The sequence below is a fragment of the Chiloscyllium plagiosum genome, unplaced genomic scaffold (assembly GCF_037043375.1).
Source record: "Chiloscyllium plagiosum isolate Xiang-an unplaced genomic scaffold, Cpla_swu_hap1 HiC_scaffold_42, whole genome shotgun sequence".
NCBI classification, from domain to species: Eukaryota; Metazoa; Chordata; class Chondrichthyes; order Orectolobiformes; family Hemiscylliidae; genus Chiloscyllium; species Chiloscyllium plagiosum.
In genome coordinates, this window is record NW_028270180.1 from 43326081 (window position 1) to 43347729 (window position 21649).

Genomic DNA, 21649 nt, shown 5'->3' on the forward strand with positions numbered 1-21649 from the left:
CCTGCTGCATTTCTGTTGAAAACCGAAGAAAATTGGGTTTGCTTCCCGGGCAATTAACTGTGGTGTGGCAAAGTCCCAACTTTTCCGGTGTCTGTGCTGTCATGATCGTGTTCGCCTCCTGCGTGGAAAATCGCAAACAGCTCTGCTGTCCCAGGCAAGTTGAGCGTTTACTGGAACCGAATGTCGACTGTGATTTCATTGCTGTTGTGAAACAAAGTCCTGCGGTGGCACGACTCGTCGTTATTTTGTTTTATGGCCAATGGGAAAATCGTTCCAATGAATTGCGATGTCACATGTTATTGAATTTCTCCCATTTCCTTCATTTCCGTCCTGCGGACATCGGAAGGGAAAGGTAATCTAATCGAGTCTGTGATTGGTGAAATTCACTTTTTTATGGCCCATTCTTATTGTGTTCTTTCTTTCTCTCTTTTCAGCATTGTCTGGGAAGTGGTGGTGCACTCAGGCTCCAGTATGTTTGAAAGAGCAGTTTGGAATTGCCCTGTTGTTAATTGTGAGATTACTTTATGACTCATGCCCCCGGCCTGTCTCACATTTTGCATTCACGCTCGCTGTGTCTGAAAATGCATTTGGTTTGCCAGTTTTGTTTGTGTTCCGTGTTAAATGCTTTCTGTTTTGCGATTCGCTCAATACATTACGAATTAACAGGGTTTCTGAGGTAACTTCCAGCTGCAGAAATCCTCAACTGAGAATCTGGGAAAATTTCCCGGAGTATGGTCAGTCGGAGCAAAAGTAAGGAAGTCGTTCGTTACAACGCTACCTTTCCCGTGAGCAGTCGAACAGACTAAATGATTGTGCCACAGACTGCGACGGCAAGCTCCGCTAAAAAGTAATCCTTTACAGCCGGTGTAAGCAACACAATGTTATTGGCGCACACCGCGTGGAAACAGATACTTCGGTGTATCTCGTCCATGCTCACCGCATAGCCAAAATTAAAGAAGTCCCATTAAACAACGAGCGATTAGAAACAGAAAGGTGAAAGGTAAAATGGCTTCAACTTTCAGTGCTGGGTGACACTGAGCTTTAGCGGTGGCGACTGCGCCTTGTTTCTGTGGTGTAGTGGTCATCACGTTCGACTTACGCGCGAAAGGTCCCCAGTTCGAAACTGAGCAGAAACTGCTTTGTTCTTCAACTGCAGCATTTTACATGGACAGGAGCGGAGTTTTCTTGCTTGCTTTCCCATCTGCAAACCTGCCTTCGAATTTGCTTGAACAAATCTGCTCTCGTAGTGAAATGTAATGCAACTCCATTTAATTACTGTGCAAAGTATTGTAAAGTTTTTCTCCAACCTGGTTCTGATCATATGCCATTCTGTTTGAGAGTGTAATTATCGCGTTCTGATCCTTCCACGAAAAGCAGTACCGCATTTGCATTGCTTGCGCAGGCGGCCCGTTTCCAAGACAGGGAAGAAGCTGATGCGCTGGTGTCACAGCGCACCGCGGATTCCTGAACTAGTCTGTCTGTCAAATGTACCCCCAAAGTCGTCTATGAAGGACATCATTTGGAAGCGGTCTGTCGGTATTCAACGTGCGTGAGTTGTTACCAGAGGTCCTGAATCATGTTTTGGAGCAGTTCGCACGTTAGTGGCTCATTCAATTAGCAACAGCAATGAAAGAAATTACACTCTCAGAGAACCTCTGGACCTGTGCTTTGATAGCGCCCCGAGATCTAACCACGTTGGAACTGAAACGGAGGAATCGACAGAGAGGCTGCAGAATGACATCGCATCCATTTGGTTTTCTTTAAATCACTGACGAGCAGGAAAATGTAAACTGGGAGGGCGAGTGGGGAAGTGAGGCAGTTGCAGCTCTGGTGAAATTCCTTCTTTGTGATTCACTCAGCAACCAGAGACGTGTGAAGGTGACTCAGGCGTGAGAGCTCTTCACATCGAGAACAAAAAAGCACTCAAGGGCAGTTAGCACCTCTTCCGGAGTGGGGGTGGGGTGAGCTAATTACCTTTTGACTTCTGTTACTATGTTCAGAAACTGCCTTTTAGATTGATGTGAACAGAAACTGCATTTCTAATAAGCACCGTGGAGTTTAGCAAAATTTATTGAGTCGCTTCTCTTCGAATCCCACACAGGTTTCCAACTCAGTTGGTATCCATGTGGCTCACGTCCAGGAATGAACATCTCTGCAGCAAATTGCACGGGTAAGGCAAAAAGGCAAGGAAAGTGGCATCTCGAACTGGCTCCGAGGTCAGAGCATCCTCACAATGTGATCTGTCGTTCACGGATTGTAATGCTACCTCCGGTTTTAGGGTGGAGAACATTCTTTGGGACTCTTATTCTGCAAAACAGACAAAGTGACTGTAACTATGCTGCGCGGTATGATGTGGAACACGGCCTGTTCAGCTTTGTGCATTTTCCCTGTAGTCCGGTGTGTTTCATGTTCCTTGTAAACGTGAAAGTTGTCCTGTTTCGATCAAAGGGTGAAATCATTTAGCAAAGCAAGAATCGAAATTGCAGTAATGTCAAGCAGCTCATGGTAATTTGACCAAATCATAACTGATCGTATGTTCTCACGCGCTCACAGATACGTTTGTAGTTACCATTGATAGTTGTCTGGATTGATGAAAAGATAGTTGAAAAGATCAGCTTACCATTGATAGTTGTCTGGATTGATGGGTTATCATTATCTGCTGCGAAATTGATATTGTAGACGGGCACATCCCAGCAGTTGTGCGAGTCGGAGAGGGATCATGGAACCCTTTTCACGTGGCTTTGCATCGGTTGTTATGCAGGAGCACAATTGGAAGTGCAAGAAAATGGGGCAGCGCGGCTGGCTGGTTGTGTGGCCGAGCGGTCTAAGTCGCTGGATTAAGGCTCCAGCCTCGACAGAGGCGTGGGTTCGAATCCCACCGCTGCCATTTCTGCTGATCGTTTCCAACGACGCAGCTTGTTAAAATGCTGTTTCGACTCCTGCTGCATTTCTGTTTAAAACCGAAGAAAATTGGGTTTGCTTCCCGGGCAATTAACTGTGGTGTGGCAAAGTCCCAACTTTTCCGGTGTCTGTGCTGTCATGATCGTGTTCGCCTCCTGCGTGGAAAATCGCAAACAGCTCTGCTGTCCCAGGCAAGTTGAGCGTTTACTGGAACCGAATGTCGACTGTGATTTCATTGCTGTTGTGAAACAAAGTCCTGCGGTGGCACGACTCGTCGTTATTTTGTTTTATGGCCAATGGGAAAATCGTTCCAATGAATTGCGATGTCACATGTTATTGAATTTCTCCCATTTCCTTCATTTCCGTCCTGCGGACATCGGAAGGGAAAGGTAATCTAATCGAGTCTGTGATTGGTGAAATTCACTTTTTTATGGCCCATTCTTATTGTGTTCTTTCTTTCTCTCTTTTCAGCATTGTCTGGGAAGTGGTGGTGCACTCAGGCTCCAGTATGTTTGAAAGAGCAGTTTGGAATTGCCCTGTTGTTAATTGTGAGATTACTTTATGACTCATGCCCCCGGCCTGTCTCACATTTTGCATTCACGCTCGCTGTGTCTGAAAATGCATTTGGTTTGCCAGTTTTGTTTGTGTTCCGTGTTAAATGCTTTCTGTTTTGCGATTCGCTCAATACATTACGAATTAACAGGGTTTCTGAGGTAACTTCCAGCTGCAGAAATCCTCAACTGAGAATCTGGGAAAATTTCCCGGAGTATGGTCAGTCGGAGCAAAAGTAAGGAAGTCGTTCGTTACAACGCTACCTTTCCCGTGAGCAGTCGAACAGACTAAATGATTGTGCCACAGACTGCGACGGCAAGCTCCGCTAAAAAGTAATCCTTTACAGCCGGTGTAAGCAACACAATGTTATTGGCGCACACCGCGTGGAAACAGATACTTCGGTGTATCTCGTCCATGCTCACCGCATAGCCAAAATTAAAGAAGTCCCATTAAACAACGAGCGATTAGAAACAGAAAGGTGAAAGGTAAAATGGCTTCAACTTTCAGTGCTGGGTGACACTGAGCTTTAGCGGTGGCGACTGCGCCTTGTTTCTGTGGTGTAGTGGTCATCACGTTCGACTTACGCGCGAAAGGTCCCCAGTTCGAAACTGAGCAGAAACTGCTTTGTTCTTCAACTGCAGCATTTTACATGGACAGGAGCGGAGTTTTCTTGCTTGCTTTCCCATCTGCAAACCTGCCTTCGAATTTGCTTGAACAAATCTGCTCTCGTAGTGAAATGTAATGCAACTCCATTTAATTACTGTGCAAAGTATTGTAAAGTTTTTCTCCAACCTGGTTCTGATCATATGCCATTCTGTTTGAGAGTGTAATTATCGCGTTCTGATCCTTCCACGAAAAGCAGTACCGCATTTGCATTGCTTGCGCAGGCGGCCCGTTTCCAAGACAGGGAAGAAGCTGATGCGCTGGTGTCACAGCGCACCGCGGATTCCTGAACTAGTCTGTCTGTCAAATGTACCCCCAAAGTCGTCTATGAAGGACATCATTTGGAAGCGGTCTGTCGGTATTCAACGTGCGTGAGTTGTTACCAGAGGTCCTGAATCATGTTTTGGAGCAGTTCGCACGTTAGTGGCTCATTCAATTAGCAACAGCAATGAAAGAAATTACACTCTCAGAGAACCTCTGGACCTGTGCTTTGATAGCGCCCCGAGATCTAACCACGTTGGAACTGAAACGGAGGAATCGACAGAGAGGCTGCAGAATGACATCGCATCCATTTGGTTTTCTTTAAATCACTGACGAGCAGGAAAATGTAAACTGGGAGGGCGAGTGGGGAAGTGAGGCAGTTGCAGCTCTGGTGAAATTCCTTCTTTGTGATTCACTCAGCAACCAGAGACGTGTGAAGGTGACTCAGGCGTGAGAGCTCTTCACATCGAGAACAAAAAAGCACTCAAGGGCAGTTAGCACCTCTTCCGGAGTGGGGGTGGGGTGAGCTAATTACCTTTTGACTTCTGTTACTATGTTCAGAAACTGCCTTTTAGATTGATGTGAACAGAAACTGCATTTCCAATAAGCACCGTGGAGTTTAGCAAAATTTATTGAGTCGCTTCTCTTCGAATCCCACACAGGTTTCCAACTCAGTTGGTATCCATGTGGCTCACGTCCAGGAATGAACATCTCTGCAGCAAATTGCACGGGTAAGGCAAAAAGGCAAGGAAAGTGGCATCTCGAACTGGCTCCGAGGTCAGAGCATCCTCACAATGTGATCTGTCGTTCACGGATTGTAATGCTACCTCCGGTTTTAGGGTGGAGAACATTCTTTGGGACTCTTATTCTGCAAAACAGACAAAGTGACTGTAACTATGCTGCGCGGTATGATGTGGAACACGGCCTGTTCAGCTTTGTGCATTTTCCCTGTAGTCCGGTGTGTTTCATGTTCCTTGTAAACGTGAAAGTTGTCCTGTTTCGATCAAAGGGTGAAATCATTTAGCAAAGCAAGAATCGAAATTGCAGTAATGTCAAGCAGCTCATGGTAATTTGACCAAATCATAACTGATCGTATGTTCTCACGCGCTCACAGATACGTTTGTAGTTACCATTGATAGTTGTCTGGATTGATGAAAAGATAGTTGAAAAGATCAGCTTACCATTGATAGTTGTCTGGATTGATGGGTTATCATTATCTGCTGCGAAATTGATATTGTAGACGGGCACATCCCAGCAGTTGTGCGAGTCGGAGAGGGATCATGGAACCCTTTTCACGTGGCTTTGCATCGGTTGTTATGCAGGAGCACAATTGGAAGTGCAAGAAAATGGGGCAGCGCGGCTGGCTGGTAGTGTGGCCGAGCGGTCTAAGTCGCTGGATTAAGGCTCCAGCCTCGACAGAGGCGTGGGTTCGAATCCCACCGCTGCCATTTCTGCTGATCGTTTCCAACGACGCAGCTTGTTAAAATGCTGTTTCGACTCCTGCTGCATTTCTGTTTAAAACCGAAGAAAATTGGGTTTGCTTCCCGGGCAATTAACTGTGGTGTGGCAAAGTCCCAACTTTTCCGGTGTCTGTGCTGTCATGATCGTGTTCGCCTCCTGCGTGGAAAATCGCAAACAGCTCTGCTGTCCCAGGCAAGTTGAGCGTTTACTGGAACCGAATGTCGACTGTGATTTCATTGCTGTTGTGAAACAAAGTCCTGCGGTGGCACGACTCGTCGTTATTTTGTTTTATGGCCAATGGGAAAATCGTTCCAATGAATTGCGATGTCACATGTTATTGAATTTCTCCCATTTCCTTCATTTCCGTCCTGCGGACATCGGAAGGGAAAGGTAATCTAATCGAGTCTGTGATTGGTGAAATTCACTTTTTTATGGCCCATTCTTATTGTGTTCTTCCTTTCTCTCTTTTCAGCATTGTCTGGGAAGTGGTGGTGCACTCAGGCTCCAGTATGTTTGAAAGAGCAGTTTGGAATTGCCCTGTTGTTAATTGTGAGATTACTTTATGACTCATGCCCCCGGCCTGTCTCACATTTTGCATTCACGCTCGCTGTGTCTGAAAATGCATTTGGTTTGCCAGTTTTGTTTGTGTTCCGTGTTAAATGCTTTCTGTTTTGCGATTCGCTCAATACATTACGAATTAACAGGGTTTCTGAGGTAACTTCCAGCTGCAGAAATCCTCAACTGAGAATCTGGGAAAATTTCCCGGAGTATGGTCAGTCGGAGCAAAAGTAAGGAAGTCGTTCGTTTCTGCAGTGTCTTACAACGCTACCTTTCCCGTGAGCAGTCGAACAGACTAAATGATTGTGCCACAGACTGCGACGGCAAGCTCCGCTAAAAAGTAATCCTTTACAGCCGGTGTAAGCAACACAATGTTATTGGCGCACACCGCGTGGAAACAGATACTTCGGTGTATCTCGTCCATGCTCACCGCATAGCCAAAATTAAAGAAGTCCCATTAAACAACGAGCGATTAGAAACAGAAAGGTGAAAGGTAAAATGGCTTCAACTTTCAGTGCTGGGTGACACTGAGCTTTAGCGGTGGCGACTGCGCCTTGTTTCTGTGGTGTAGTGGTCATCACGTTCGACTTACGCGCGAAAGGTCCCCAGTTCGAAACTGAGCAGAAACTGCTTTGTTCTTCAACTGCAGCATTTTACATGGACAGGAGCGGAGTTTTCTTGCTTGCTTTCCCATCTGCAAACCTGCCTTCGAATTTGCTTGAACAAATCTGCTCTCGTAGTGAAATGTAATGCAACTCCATTTAATTACTGTGCAAAGTATTGTAAAGTTTTTCTCCAACCTGGTTCTGATCATATGCCATTCTGTTTGAGAGTGTAATTATCGCGTTCTGATCCTTCCACGAAAAGCAGTACCGCATTTGCATTGCTTGCGCAGGCGGCCCGTTTCCAAGACAGGGAAGAAGCTGATGCGCTGGTGTCACAGCGCACCGCGGATTCCTGAACTAGTCTGTCTGTCAAATGTACCCCCAAAGTCGTCTATGAAGGACATCATTTGGAAGCGGTCTGTCGGTATTCAACGTGCGTGAGTTGTTACCAGAGGTCCTGAATCATGTTTTGGAGCAGTTCGCACGTTAGTGGCTCATTCAATTAGCAACAGCAATGAAAGAAATTACTCTCTCAGAGAACCTCTGGACCTGTGCTTTGATAGCGCCCCGAGATCTAACCACGTTGGAACTGAAACGGAGGAATCGACAGAGAGGCTGCAGAATGACATCGCATCCATTTGGTTTTCTTTAAATCACTGACGAGCAGGAAAATGTAAACTGGGAGGGCGAGTGGGGAAGTGAGGCAGTTGCAGCTCTGGTGAAATTCCTTCTTTGTGATTCACTCAGCAACCAGAGACGTGTGAAGGTGACTCAGGCGTGAGAGCTCTTCACATCGAGAACAAAAAAGCACTCAAGGGCAGTTAGCACCTCTTCCGGAGTGGGGGTGGGGTGAGCTAATTACCTTTTGACTTCTGTTACTATGTTCAGAAACTGCCTTTTAGATTGATGTGAACAGAAACTGCATTTCTAATAAGCACCGTGGAGTTTAGCAAAATTTATTGAGTCGCTTCTCTTCGAATCCCACACAGGTTTCCAACTCAGTTGGTATCCATGTGGCTCACGTCCAGGAATGAACATCTCTGCAGCAAATTGCACGGGTAAGGCAAAAAGGCAAGGAAAGTGGCATCTCGAACTGGCTCCGAGGTCAGAGCATCCTCACAATGTGATCTGTCGTTCACGGATTGTAATGCTACCTCCGGTTTTAGGGTGGAGAACATTCTTTGGGACTCTTATTCTGCAAAACAGACAAAGTGACTGTAACTATGCTGCGCGGTATGATGTGGAACACGGCCTGTTCAGCTTTGTGCATTTTCCCTGTAGTCCGGTGTGTTTCATGTTCCTTGTAAACGTGAAAGTTGTCCTGTTTCGATCAAAGGGTGAAATCATTTAGCAAAGCAAGAATCGAAATTGCAGTAATGTCAAGCAGCTCATGGTAATTTGACCAAATCATAACTGATCGTATGTTCTCACGCGCTCACAGATACGTTTGTAGTTACCATTGATAGTTGTCTGGATTGATGAAAAGATAGTTGAAAAGATCAGCTTACCATTGATAGTTGTCTGGATTGATGGGTTATCATTATCTGCTGCGAAATTGATATTGTAGACGGGCACATCCCAGCAGTTGTGCGAGTCGGAGAGGGATCATGGAACCCTTTTCACGTGGCTTTGCATCGGTTGTTATGCAGGAGCACAATTGGAAGTGCAAGAAAATGGGGCAGCGCGGCTGGCTGGTTGTGTGGCCGAGCGGTCTAAGTCGCTGGATTAAGGCTCCAGCCTCGACAGAGGCGTGGGTTCGAATCCCACCGCTGCCATTTCTGCTGATCGTTTCCAACGACGCAGCTTGTTAAAATGCTGTTTCGACTCCTGCTGCATTTCTGTTTAAAACCGAAGAAAATTGGGTTTGCTTCCCGGGCAATTAACTGTGGTGTGGCAAAGTCCCAACTTTTCCGGTGTCTGTGCTGTCATGATCGTGTTCGCCTCCTGCGTGGAAAATCGCAAACAGCTCTGCTGTCCCAGGCAAGTTGAGCGTTTACTGGAACCGAATGTCGACTGTGATTTCATTGCTGTTGTGAAACAAAGTCCTGCGGTGGCACGACTCGTCGTTATTTTGTTTTACGGCCAATGGGAAAATCGTTCCAATGAATTGCGATGTCACATGTTATTGAATTTCTCCCATTTCCTTCATTTCCGTCCTGCGGACATCGGAAGGGAAAGGTAATCTAATCGAGTCTGTGATTGGTGAAATTCACTTTTTTATGGCCCATTCTTATTGTGTTCTTTCTTTCTCTCTTTTCAGCATTGTCTGGGAAGTGGTGGTGCACTCAGGCTCCAGTATGTTTGAAAGAGCAGTTTGGAATTGCCCTGTTGTTAATTGTGAGATTACTTTATGACTCATGCCCCCGGCCTGTCTCACATTTTGCATTCACGCTCGCTGTGTCTGAAAATGCATTTGGTTTGCCAGTTTTGTTTGTGTTCCGTGTTAAATGCTTTCTGTTTTGCGATTCGCTCAATACATTACGAATTAACAGGGTTTCTGAGGTAACTTCCAGCTGCAGAAATCCTCAACTGAGAATCTGGGAAAATTTCCCGGAGTATGGTCAGTCGGAGCAAAAGTAAGGAAGTCGTTCGTTACAACGCTACCTTTCCCGTGAGCAGTCGAACAGACTAAATGATTGTGCCACAGACTGCGACGGCAAGCTCCGCTAAAAAGTAATCCTTTACAGCCGGTGTAAGCAACACAATGTTATTGGCGCACACCGCGTGGAAACAGATACTTCGGTGTATCTCGTCCATGCTCACCGCATAGCCAAAATTAAAGAAGTCCCATTAAACAACGAGCGATTAGAAACAGAAAGGTGAAAGGTAAAATGGCTTCAACTTTCAGTGCTGGGTGACACTGAGCTTTAGCGGTGGCGACTGCGCCTTGTTTCTGTGGTGTAGTGGTCATCACGTTCGACTTACGCGCGAAAGGTCCCCAGTTCGAAACTGAGCAGAAACTGCTTTGTTCTTCAACTGCAGCATTTTACATGGACAGGAGCGGAGTTTTCTTGCTTGCTTTCCCATCTGCAAACCTGCCTTCGAATTTGCTTGAACAAATCTGCTCTCGTAGTGAAATGTAATGCAACTCCATTTAATTACTGTGCAAAGTATTGTAAAGTTTTTCTCCAACCTGGTTCTGATCATATGCCATTCTGTTTGAGAGTGTAATTATCGCGTTCTGATCCTTCCACGAAAAGCAGTACCGCATTTGCATTGCTTGCGCAGGCGGCCCGTTTCCAAGACAGGGAAGAAGCTGATGCGCTGGTGTCACAGCGCACCGCGGATTCCCGAACTAGTCTGTCTGTCAAATGTACCCCCAAAGTCGTCTATGAAGGACATCATTTGGAAGCGGTCTGTCGGTATTCAACGTGCGTGAGTTGTTACCAGAGGTCCTGAATCATGTTTTGGAGCAGTTCGCACGTTAGTGGCTCATTCAATTAGCAACAGCAATGAAAGAAATTACACTCTCAGAGAACCTCTGGACCTGTGCTTTGATAGCGCCCCGAGATCTAACCACGTTGGAACTGAAACGGAGGAATCGACAGAGAGGCTGCAGAATGACATCGCATCCATTTGGTTTTCTTTAAATCACTGACGAGCAGGAAAATGTAAACTGGGAGGGCGAGTGGGGAAGTGAGGCAGTTGCAGCTCTGGTGAAATTCCTTCTTTGTGATTCACTCAGCAACCAGAGACGTGTGAAGGTGACTCAGGCGTGAGAGCTCTTCACATCGAGAACAAAAAAGCACTCAAGGGCAGTTAGCACCTCTTCCGGAGTGGGGGTGGGGTGAGCTAATTACCTTTTGACTTCTGTTACTATGTTCAGAAACTGCCTTTTAGATTGATGTGAACAGAAACTGCATTTCTAATAAGCACCGTGGAGTTTAGCAAAATTTATTGAGTCGCTTCTCTTCGAATCCCACACAGGTTTCCAACTCAGTTGGTATCCATGTGGCTCACGTCCAGGAATGAACATCTCTGCAGCAAATTGCACGGGTAAGGCAAAAAGGCAAGGAAAGTGGCATCTCGAACTGGCTCCGAGGTCAGAGCATCCTCACAATGTGATCTGTCGTTCACGGATTGTAATGCTACCTCCGGTTTTAGGGTGGAGAACATTCTTTGGGACTCTTATTCTGCAAAACAGACAAAGTGACTGTAACTATGCTGCGCGGTATGATGTGGAACACGGCCTGTTCAGCTTTGTGCATTTTCCCTGTAGTCCGGTGTGTTTCATGTTCCTTGTAAACGTGAAAGTTGTCCTGTTTCGATCAAAGGGTGAAATCATTTAGCAAAGCAAGAATCGAAATTGCAGTAATGTCAAGCAGCTCATGGTAATTTGACCAAATCATAACTGATCGTATGTTCTCACGCGCTCACAGATACGTTTGTAGTTACCATTGATAGTTGTCTGGATTGATGAAAAGATAGTTGAAAAGATCAGCTTACCATTGATAGTTGTCTGGATTGATGGGTTATCATTATCTGCTGCGAAATTGATATTGTAGACGGGCACATCCCAGCAGTTGTGCGAGTCGGAGAGGGATCATGGAACCCTTTTCACGTGGCTTTGCATCGGTTGTTATGCAGGAGCACAATTGGAAGTGCAAGAAAATGGGGCAGCGCGGCTGGCTGGTAGTGTGGCCGAGCGGTCTAAGTCGCTGGATTAAGGCTCCAGCCTCGACAGAGGCGTGGGTTCGAATCCCACCGCTGCCATTTCTGCTGATCGTTTCCAACGACGCAGCTTGTTAAAATGCTGTTTCGACTCCTGCTGCATTTCTGTTTAAAACCGAAGAAAATTGGGTTTGCTTCCCGGGCAATTAACTGTGGTGTGGCAAAGTCCCAACTTTTCCGGTGTCTGTGCTGTCATGATCGTGTTCGCCTCCTGCGTGGAAAATCGCAAACAGCTCTGCTGTCCCAGGCAAGTTGAGCGTTTACTGGAACCGAATGTCGACTGTGATTTCATTGCTGTTGTGAAACAAAGTCCTGCGGTGGCACGACTCGTCGTTATTTTGTTTTATGGCCAATGGGAAAATCGTTCCAATGAATTGCGATGTCACATGTTATTGAATTTCTCCCATTTCCTTCATTTCCGTCCTGCGGACATCGGAAGGGAAAGGTAATCTAATCGAGTCTGTGATTGGTGAAATTCACTTTTTTATGGCCCATTCTTATTGTGTTCTTTCTTTCTCTCTTTTCAGCATTGTCTGGGAAGTGGTGGTGCACTCAGGCTCCAGTATGTTTGAAAGAGCAGTTTGGAATTGCCCTGTTGTTAATTGTGAGATTACTTTATGACTCATGCCCCCGGCCTGTCTCACATTTTGCATTCACGCTCGCTGTGTCTGAAAATGCATTTGGTTTGCCAGTTTTGTTTGTGTTCCGTGTTAAATGCTTTCTGTTTTGCGATTCGCTCAATACATTACGAATTAACAGGGTTTCTGAGGTAACTTCCAGCTGCAGAAATCCTCAACTGAGAATCTGGGAAAATTTCCCGGAGTATGGTCAGTCGGAGCAAAAGTAAGGAAGTCGTTCGTTACAACGCTACCTTTCCCGTGAGCAGTCGAACAGACTAAATGATTGTGCCACAGACTGCGACGGCAAGCTCCGCTAAAAAGTAATCCTTTACAGCCGGTGTAAGCAACACAATGTTATTGGCGCACACCGCGTGGAAACAGATACTTCGGTGTATCTCGTCCATGCTCACCGCATAGCCAAAATTAAAGAAGTCCCATTAAACAACGAGCGATTAGAAACAGAAAGGTGAAAGGTAAAATGGCTTCAACTTTCAGTGCTGGGTGACACTGAGCTTTAGCGGTGGCGACTGCGCCTTGTTTCTGTGGTGTAGTGGTCATCACGTTCGACTTACGCGCGAAAGGTCCCCAGTTCGAAACTGAGCAGAAACTGCTTTGTTCTTCAACTGCAGCATTTTACATGGACAGGAGCGGAGTTTTCTTGCTTGCTTTCCCATCTGCAAACCTGCCTTCGAATTTGCTTGAACAAATCTGCTCTCGTAGTGAAATGTAATGCAACTCCATTTAATTACTGTGCAAAGTATTGTAAAGTTTTTCTCCAACCTGGTTCTGATCATATGCCATTCTGTTTGAGAGTGTAATTATCGCGTTCTGATCCTTCCACGAAAAGCAGTACCGCATTTGCATTGCTTGCGCAGGCGGCCCGTTTCCAAGACAGGGAAGAAGCTGATGCGCTGGTGTCACAGCGCACCGCGGATTCCTGAACTAGTCTGTCTGTCAAATGTACCCCCAAAGTCGTCTATGAAGGACATCATTTGGAAGCGGTCTGTCGGTATTCAACGTGCGTGAGTTGTTACCAGAGGTCCTGAATCATGTTTTGGAGCAGTTCGCACGTTAGTGGCTCATTCAATTAGCAACAGCAATGAAAGAAATTACACTCTCAGAGAACCTCTGGACCTGTGCTTTGATAGCGCCCCGAGATCTAACCACGTTGGAACTGAAACGGAGGAATCGACAGAGAGGCTGCAGAATGACATCGCATCCATTTGGTTTTCTTTAAATCACTGACGAGCAGGAAAATGTAAACTGGGAGGGCGAGTGGGGAAGTGAGGCAGTTGCAGCTGTGGTGAAATTCCTTCTTTGTGATTCACTCAGCAACCAGAGACGTGTGAAGGTGACTCAGGCGTGAGAGCTCTTCACATCGAGAACAAAAAAGTACTCAAGGGCAGTTAGCACCTCTTCCGGAGTGGGGGTGGGGTGAGCTAATTACCTTTTGACTTCTGTTACTATGTTCAGAAACTGCCTTTTAGATTGATGTGAACAGAAACTGCATTTCTAATAAGCACCGTGGAGTTTAGCAAAATTTATTGAGTCGCTTCTCTTCGAATCCCACACAGGTTTCCAACTCAGTTGGTATCCATGTGGCTCACGTCCAGGAATGAACATCTCTGCAGCAAATTGCACGGGTAAGGCAAAAAGGCAAGGAAAGTGGCATCTCGAACTGGCTCCGAGGTCAGAGCATCCTCACAATGTGATCTGTCGTTCACGGATTGTAATGCTACCTCCGGTTTTAGGGTGGAGAACATTCTTTGGGACTCTTATTCTGCAAAACAGACAAAGTGACTGTAACTATGCTGCGCGGTATGATGTGGAACACGGCCTGTTCAACTTTGTGCATTTTCCCTGTAGTCCGGTGTGTTTCATGTTCCGTGTAAACGTGAAAGTTGTCCTGTTTCGATCAAAGGGTGAAATCATTTAGCAAAGCAAGAATCGAAATTGCAGTAATGTCAAGCAGCTCATGGTAATTTGACCAAATCATAACTGATCGTATGTTCTCACGCGCTCACAGATACGTTTGTAGTTACCATTGATAGTTGTCTGGATTGATGAAAAGATAGTTGAAAAGATCAGCTTACCATTGATAGTTGTCTGGATTGATGGGTTATCATTATCTGCTGCGAAATTGATATTGTAGACGGGCACATCCCAGCAGTTGTGCGAGTCGGAGAGGGACCATGGAACCCTTTTCACGTGGCTTTGCATCGGTTGTTATGCAGGAGCACAATTGGAAGTGCAAGAAAATGGGGCAGCGCGGCTGGCTGGTAGTGTGGCCGAGCGGTCTAAGGCGCTGGATTAAGGCTCCAGTCTCGACAGAGGCGTGGGTTCGAATCCCACCGCTGCCATTTCTGCTGATCGTTTCCAACGACGCAGCTTGTTAAAATGCTGCTTCGACTCCTGCTGCATTTCTGTTTAAAACCGAAGAAAATTGGGTTTGCTTCCTGGGCAATTAACTGTGGTGTGGCAAAGTCCCAACTTTTCCGGTGTCTGTGCTGTCATGATCGTGTTCGCCTCCTGCGTGGAAAATCGCAAACAGCTCTGCTGTCCCAGGCAAGTTGAGCGTTTACTGGAACCGAATGTCGACTGTGATTTCATTGCTGTTGTGAAACAAAGTCCTGCGGTGGCACGACTCGTCGTTATTTTGTTTTATGGCCAATGGGAAAATCGTTCCAATGAATTGCGATGTCACATGTTATTGAATTTCTCCCATTTCCTTCATTTCCGTCCTGCGGACATCGGAAGGGAAAGGTAATCTAATCGAGTCTGTGATTGGTGAAATTCACTTTTTTATGGCCCATTCTTATTGTGTTCTTTCTTTCTCTCTTTTCAGCATTGTCTGGGAAGTGGTGGTGCACTCAGGCTCCAGTATGTTTGAAAGAGCAGTTTGGAATTGCCCTGTTGTTAATTGTGAGATTACTTTATGACTCATGCCCCCGGCCTGTCTCACATTTTGCATTCACGCTCGCTGTGTCTGAAAATGCATTTGATTTGCCAGTTTTGTTTGTGTTCCGTGTTAAATGCTTTCTGTTTTGCGATTCGCTCAATACATTACGAATTAACAGGGTTTCTGAGGTAACTTCCAGCTGCAGAAATCCTCAACTGAGAATCTGGGAAAATTTCCCGGAGTATGGTCAGTCGGAGCAAAAGTAAGGAAGTCGTTCGTTTCTGCAGTGTCTTACAACGCTACCTTTCCCGTGAGCAGTCGAACAGACTAAATGATTGTGCCACAGACTGCGACGGCAAGCTCCGCTAAAAAGTAATCCTTTACAGCCGGTGTAAGCAACACAATGTTATTGGCGCACACCGCGTGGAAACAGATACTTCGGTGTATCTCGTCCATGCTCACCACATAGCCAAAATTAAAGAAGTCCCATTAAACAACGAGCGATTAGAAACAGAAAGGTGAAAGGTAAAATGGCTTCAACTTTCAGTGCTGGGTGACACCGAGCTTTAGTGTTGGAGACTGCGCCTTGTTTCTGTGGTGTAGTGGTCATCACGTTCGACTTACGCGCGAAAGGTCCCCAGTTCGAAACTGGGCAGAAACTGCTTTGTTCTTCAACTGCAGCATTTTACATGGACAGGAGCGGAGTTTTCTTGCTTGCTTTCCCATCTGCAAACCTGCCTTCGAATTTGCTTGAACAAATCTGCTCTCGTAGTGAAATGTAATGCAACTCCATTTAATTACTGTGCAAAGTATTGTAAAGTTTTTCTCCAACCTGGTTCTGATCATATGCCATTCTGTTTGAGAGTGTAATTATCGCGTTCTGATCCTTCCACGAAAAGCAGTACCGTATTTGCATTGCTTGCGCAGGCGGCCCGTTTCCAAGACAGGGAAGAAGCTGATGCGCTGGTGTCACAGCGCACCGCGGATTCCTGAACTAGTCTGTCTGTCAAATGTACCCCCAAAGTCGTCTATGAAGGACATCATTTGGAAGCGGTCTGTCGATATTCAACGTGCGTGAGTTGTTACCAGAGGTCCTGAATCATGTTTTGGAGCAGTTCGCACGTTAGTGGCTCATTCAATTAGCAACAGCAATGAAAGAAATTACACTCTCAGAGAACCTCTGGACCTGTGCTTTGATAGCGCCCCGAGATCTAACCACGTTGGAACTGAAACGGAGGAATCGACAGAGAGGCTGCAGAATGACATCGCATCCATTTGGTTTTCTTTAAATCACTGACGAGCAGGAAAATGTAAACTGGGAGGGCGAGTGGGGAAGTGAGGCAGTTGCAGCTCTGGTGAAATTCCTTCTTTGTGATTCACTCAGCAACCAGAGACGTGTGAAGGTGACTCAGGCGTGAGAGCTCTTCACATCGAGAACAAAAAAGCACTCAAGGGCAGTTAGCACCTCTTCCGGAGTGGGGGTGGGGTGAGCTAATTACCTTTTGACTTCTGTTACTATGTTCAGAAACTGCCTTTTAGATTGATGTGAACAGAAACTGCATTTCTAATAAGCACCGTGGAGTTTAGCAAAATTTATTGAGTCGCTGCTCTTCGAATCCCACACAGGTTTCCAACTCAGTTGGTATCCATGTGGCTCACGTCCAGGAATGAACATCTCTGCAGCAAATTGCACGGGTAAGGCAAAAAGGCAAGGAAAGTGGCATCTCGAACTGGCTCCGAGGTCAGAGCATCCTCACAATGTGATCTGTCGTTCACGGATTGTAATGCTACCTCCGGTTTTAGGGTGGAGAACATTCTTTGGGACTCTTATTCTGCAAAACAGATAAAGTGACTGTAACTATGCTGCGCGGTATGATGTGGAACTCGGCCTGTTCAGCTTTGTGCATTTTCCCTGTAGTCCGGTGTGTTTCACGTTCCGTGTCAACGTGAAAGTTGTCCTGTTTCGATCAAAGGGTGAAATCATTTAGCAAAGCAAGAATCGAAATTGCAGTAATGTCAAGCAGCTCATGGTAATTTGACCAAATCATAACTGATCGTATGTTCTCACGCGCTCACAGATACGTTTGTAGTTACCATTGATAGTTGTCTGGATTGATGAAAAGATAGTTGAAAAGATCAGCTTACCATTGATAGTTGTCTGGATTGATGGGTTATCATTATCTGCTGGGAAATTGATATTGTAGACGGGCACATCCCAGCAGTTGTGCGAGTCGGAGAGGGACCATGGAACCCTTTTCACGTGGCTTTGCATCGGTTGTTATGCAGGAGCACAATTGGAAGTGCAAGAAAATGGGGCAGCGCGGCTGGCTGGTAGTGTGGCCGAGCGGTCTAAGGCGCTGGATTAAGGCTCCAGTCTCGACAGAGGCGTGGGTTCGAATCCCACCGCTGCCATTTCTGCTGATCGTTTCCAACGACGCAACTTGTTAAAATGCTGCTTCGGCTCCTGCTGCATTTCTGTTTAAAACCGAAGAAAATTGGGTTTGCTTCCCGGGCAATTAACTGTGGTGTGGCAAAGTCCCAACTTTTCCGGTGTCTGTGCTGTCATGATCGTGTTCGCCTCCTGCGTGGAAAATCGCAAACAGCTCTGCTGTCCCAGGCAAGTTGAGCGTTTACTGGAACCGAATGTCGATTGTGATTTCATTGCTGTTGTGAAACAAAGTCCTGCGGTGGCACGACTCGTCGTTATTTTGTTTTATGGCCAATGGGAAAATCGTTCCAATGAATTGCGATGTCACATGTTATTGAATTTCTCCCATTTCCTTCATTTCCGTCCTGCGGACATCGGAAGGGAAAGGTAATCTAATCGAGTCTGTGATTGGTGAAATTCACTTTTTTATGGCCCATTCTTATTGTGTTCTTTCTTTCTCTCTTTTCAGCATTGTCTGGGAAGTGGTGGTGCACTCAGGCTCCAGTATGTTTGAAAGAGCAGTTTGGAATTGCCCTGTTGTTAATTGTGAGATTACTTTATGACTCATGCCCCCGGCCTGTCTCACATTTTGCATTCACGCTCGCTGTGTCTGAAAATGCATTTGATTTGCCAGTTTTGTTTGTGTTCCGTGTTAAATGCTTTCTGTTTTGCGATTCGCTCAATACATTACGAATTAACAGGGTTTCTGAGGTAACTTCCAGCTGCAGAAATCCTCAACTGAGAATCTGGGAAAATTTCCCGGAGTATGGTCAGTCGGAGCAAAAGTAAGGAAGTCGTTCGTTTCTGCAGTGTCTTACAACGCTACCTTTCCCGTGAGCAGTCGAACAGACTAAATGATTGTGCCACAGACTGCGACGGCAAGCTCCGCTAAAAAGTAATCCTTTACAGCCGGTGTAAGCAACACAATGTTATTGGCGCACACCGCGTGGAAACAGATACTTCGGTGTATCTCGTCCATGCTCACCACATAGCCAAAATTAAAGAAGTCCCATTAAACAACGAGCGATTAGAAACAGAAAGGTGAAAGGTAAAATGGCTTCAACTTTCAGTGCTGGGTGACACCGAGCTTTAGTGTTGGCGACTGCGCCTTGTTTCTGTGGTGTAGTGGTCATCACGTTCGACTTACGCGCGAAAGGTCCCCAGTTCGAAACTGGGCAGAAACTGCTTTGTTCTTCAACTGCAGCATTTTACATGGACAGGAGCGGAGTTTTCTTGCTTGCTTTCCCATCTGCAAACCTGCCTTCGAATTTGCTTGAACAAATCTGCTCTCGTAGTGAAATGTAATGCAACTCCATTTAATTACTGTGCAAAGTATTGTAAAGTTTTTCTCCAACCTGGTTCTGATCATATGCCATTCTGTTTGAGAGTGTAATTATCGCGTTCTGATCCTTCCACGAAAAGCAGTACCGCATTTGCATTGCTTGCGCAGGCGGCCCGTTTCCAAGACAGGGAAGAAGCTGATGCGCTGGTGTCACAGCGCACCGCGGATTCCTGAACTAGTCTGTCTGTCAAATGTACCCCCAAAGTCGTCTATGAAGGACATCATTTGGAAGCGGTCTGTCGGTATTCAACGTGCGTGAGTTGTTACCAGAGGTCCTGAATCATGTTTTGGAGCAGTTCGCACGTTAGTGGCTCATTCAATTAGCAACAGCAATGAAAGAAATTACACTCTCAGAGAACCTCTGGACCTGTGCTTTGATAGCGCCCCGAGATCTAACCACGTTGGAACTGAAACGGAGGAATCGACAGAGAGGCTGCAGAATGACATCGCATCCATTTGGTTTTCTTTAAATCACTGACGAGCAGGAAAATGTAAACTGGGAGGGCGAGTGGGGAAGTGAGGCAGTTGCAGCTCTGGTGAAATTCCCTCTTTGTGATTCACTCAGCAACCAGAGACGTGTGAAGGTGACTCAGGCGTGAGAGCTCTTCACATCGAGAACAAAAAAGCACTCAAGGGCAGTTAGCACCTCTTCCGGAGTGGGGGTGGGGTGAGCTAATTACCTTTTGACTTCTGTTACTATGTTCAGAAACTGCCTTTTAGATTGATGTGAACAGAAACTGCATTTCCAATAAGCACCGTGGAGTTTAGCAAAATTTATTGAGTCGCTTCTCTTCGAATCCCACACAGGTTTCCAACTCAGTTGGTATCCATGTGGCTCACGTCCAGGAATGAACATCTCTGCAGCAAATTGCACGGCTAAGGCAAAAAGGCAAGGAAAGTGGCATCTCGAACTGGCTCCGAGGTCAGAGCATCCTCACAATGTGATCTGTCGTTCACGGATTGTAATGCTACCTCCGGTTTTAGGGTGGAGAACATTCTTTGGGACTCTTATTCTGCAAAACAGACAAAGTGACTGTAACTATGCTGCGCGGTATGATGTGGAACACGGCCTGTTCAGCTTTGTGCATTTTCCCTGTAGTCCGGTGTGTTTCATGTTCCGTGTAAACGTGAAAGTTGTCCTGTTTCGATCAAAGGGTGAAATCATTTAGCAAAGCAAGAATCGAAATTGCAGTAATGTCAAGCAGCTCATGGTAAATTGACCAAATCATAACTGATCGTATGTTCTCACGCGCTCACAGATACGTTTGTAGTTACCATTGATAGTTGTCTGGATTGATGAAAAGATAGTTGAAAAGATCAGCTTACCATTGATAGTTGTCTGGATTGATGGGTTATCATTATCTGCTGCGAAATTGATATTGTAGACGGGCACATCCCAGCAGTTGTGCGAGTCGGAGAGGGACCATGGAACCCTTTTCACGTGGCTTTGCATCGGTTGTTATGCAGGAGCACAATTGGAAGTGCAAGAAAATGGGGCAGCGCGGCTGGCTGGTAGTGTGGCCGAGCGGTCTAAGGCGCTGGATTAAGGCTCCAGTCTCGACAGAGGCGTGGGTTCGAATCCCACCGCTGCCATTTCTGCTGATCGTTTCCAGCGACGCAGCTTGTTAAAATGCTGTTTCGACTCCTGCTGCATTTCTGTTTAAAACCGAAGAAAATTGGGTTTGCTTCCCGGGCAATTAACTGTGGTGTGGCAAAGTCCCAACTTTTCCGGTGTCTGTGCTGTCATGATCGTGTTCGCCTCCTGCGTGGAAAATCGCAAACAGCTCTGCTGTCCCAGGCAAGTTGAGCGTTTACTGGAACCGAATGTCGATTGTGATTTCATTGCTGTTGTGAAACAAAGTCCTGCGGTGGCACGACTCGTCGTTATTTTGTTTTATGGCCAATGGGAAAATCGTTCCAATGAATTGCGATGTCACATGTTATTGAATTTCTCCCATTTCCTTCATTTCCGTCCTGCGGACATCGGAAGGGAAAGGTAATCTAATCGAGTCTGTGATTGGTGAAATTCACTTTTTTATGGCCCATTCTTATTGTGTTCTTTCTTTCTCTCTTTTCAGCATTGTCTGGGAAGTGGTGGTGCACTCAGGCTCCAGTATGTTTGAAAGAGCAGTTTGGAATTGCCCTGTTGTTAATTGTGAGATTACTTTATGACTCATGCCCCCGGCCTGTCTCACATTTTGCATTCACGCTCGCTGTGTCTGAAAATGCATTTGGTTTGCCAGTTTTGTTTGTGTTCCGTGTTAAATGCTTTCTGTTTTGCGATTCGCTCAATACATTACGAATTAACAGGGTTTCTGAGGTAACTTCCAGCTGCAGAAATCCTCAACTGAGAATCTGGGAAAATTTCCCGGAGTATGGTCAGTCGGAGCAAAAGTAAGGAAGTCGTTCGTTTCTGCAGTGTCTTACAACGCTACCTTTCCCGTGAGCAGTCGAACAGACTAAATGATTGTGCCACAGACTGCGACGGCAAGCTCCGCTAAAAAGTAATCCTTTACAGCCGGTGTAAGCAACACAATGTTATTGGCGCACACCGCGTGGAAACAGATACTTCGGTGTATCTCGTCCATGCTCACCGCATAGCCAAAATTAAAGAAGTCCCATTAAACAACGAGCGATTAGAAACAGAAAGGTGAAAGGTAAAATGGCTTCAACTTTCAGTGCTGGGTG

At 46.0% G+C, this 21649-nt stretch overlaps 3 non-coding genes and 1 gene segment (V, D, J or C); all 4 read left to right on the forward strand.

Annotated features, from left to right (window-relative positions):
* Window positions 1–21649, forward strand: part of LOC148137593 (Ig heavy chain C region-like) — a 784089-nt gene that overhangs the window by 154638 nt on the left and 607802 nt on the right.
* On the forward strand, window positions 14571–14652 carry trnal-aag (transfer RNA leucine (anticodon AAG)). Its single transcript has one exon. It is a non-coding gene; the product is annotated as a tRNA-Leu (tRNA).
* trnal-aag (transfer RNA leucine (anticodon AAG)) lies at window positions 17522–17603 on the forward strand. The gene has a single exon. It is a non-coding gene; the product is annotated as a tRNA-Leu (tRNA).
* Window positions 20473–20554, forward strand: trnal-aag (transfer RNA leucine (anticodon AAG)). Its single transcript has one exon. It is a non-coding gene; the product is annotated as a tRNA-Leu (tRNA).